Source organism: Falco cherrug, chromosome 6, assembly GCF_023634085.1.
Source record: "Falco cherrug isolate bFalChe1 chromosome 6, bFalChe1.pri, whole genome shotgun sequence".
In the NCBI taxonomy this organism is placed as follows: domain Eukaryota; kingdom Metazoa; phylum Chordata; class Aves; order Falconiformes; family Falconidae; genus Falco; species Falco cherrug.
The window spans coordinates 77,476,123-77,477,752 of NC_073702.1; positions in this window are offsets into that span (position 1 = coordinate 77,476,123).

Here is a 1,630-nt window from a genome sequence, read left to right on the forward strand (position 1 = left end):
TTTACTCCCCCAGAAGCTTCTGAATTATTTCCAGGTAGAAGACCCCATTTAGCTTTATCACTTGGCCACCACATTGCTTTACTAACCCACCTCTGTTTTTTTCTACCTAGGGAAGTATGGCAAGTGCATGGAGCTGTTATCCACTACAGGGCTGTCGCACAGTGTTGGGATCCCAGAGTCAATCCCCCTTTTCTTCACCTGCTTGTTTGGTATCTCTCTTGCTATTAAGAACAGGTACTTCTTCCCTGCCAAAAGCCTACACTTTAATAAAAATATGTCCTGCCTTTCAGGACAAATATTTTCATGACTGCTTCTAGACTACTGGGGCATTGCTAAATCTAGTAGCCTGACAGAGACAAGGCTGCCACAGATCCATGTCCCTGGGTCCGGCCTGCAGTGAAGCTGCACATGGATTCCCAGCAGGCACATGCACAAACACGCATGTACAATACAACGTGTGCATGCCCTGAAGGCCCCGCTCGCCAACACAGAAACGCTCAGCACTCACACAAGCAGCACCAATGGCTTTGTCCTGCTCCCCTCTCTGGCAGATCAGGGCGAAGGTCTGAGAGTGCAAAATATATATAGAAATACACATATACATTGTGGATGCTGGTCCTGAATCATTGCTCTCCCCGGTGGCCTCCTGCCCAGAGAAACACACTTGCACACACACATACAAATGGGTCTCAGTCAATCCCCAGATCCCACGGGTTCTGTGGCAGCTAGCCTGAATCCCCTTATCCCTCCAGCAGCCAGCTTCTCCACATACCTCAGCTTGGGAGACACACACTTCACCTACTTGCCAGCTAGACTGGTTGGATTTCTGGTAGTGATCACATGCTGACATAACGCACCCCTACAGTATACGCACCCACATTCCCTCTCAGCTGCTGGCACCACGGACCCATGGTCCCTCCGACCCATGGTCCCACTCCCGTTGCTGCACTCACACCCCCATACCCGTGTGTGCACACACAGAGTCCCTCACCCAGGGAAAGGGTTACAAACAGAGCACAAGGAGAAGACAGGACAAGCTGCATTGATCAGGCACATGGCATAGCCAGACAAGCATGTCACTCAGCAGCCTGTGTACGTGCAACTAACCTTTTATCCCCTTAGCTCTCTCTTTTTCCATGTTTGTTCCTCCCCAACACACGTTGATTCCTCCCCAACACACGTTGATTCCTCCCATTCCTCACCTTTAGTTCTTCCCCTAAGCATTCTGTAAGGCTTGCATGACCACAAGCTGCCCCTCTCCTGCATCCCACAAGGTGTCCCATACCCCCGGACAGTGTTCCCCCCCTCAGCACAAAAGGTGGGAGCTACTTTTATTGCTGCTGCTGGGTGTCAGCCCTGGACATGGCCAGCCCTGGGAGGTGTTGGGCAGGGCATTGCTCAGGGTCCTCACTTGCTTTTGTTTCTGTGCTCCTCTCTGTGTGGGGAGGAATGTGTTTTTTATCACGTACCCTAACGTTGTCCACAGGCTGTTCTTGTGGGATGAAGAAAGTAGCTCTCAGCAGAAACAGGATCACACCAAGTCTGAAAAACTCAGCAATATGCAGAGCTACACCAGAACTGTGACTGTGCTTAGGACAGATTAGAACCCAGTGCAGTGGTGTGTCTGTAC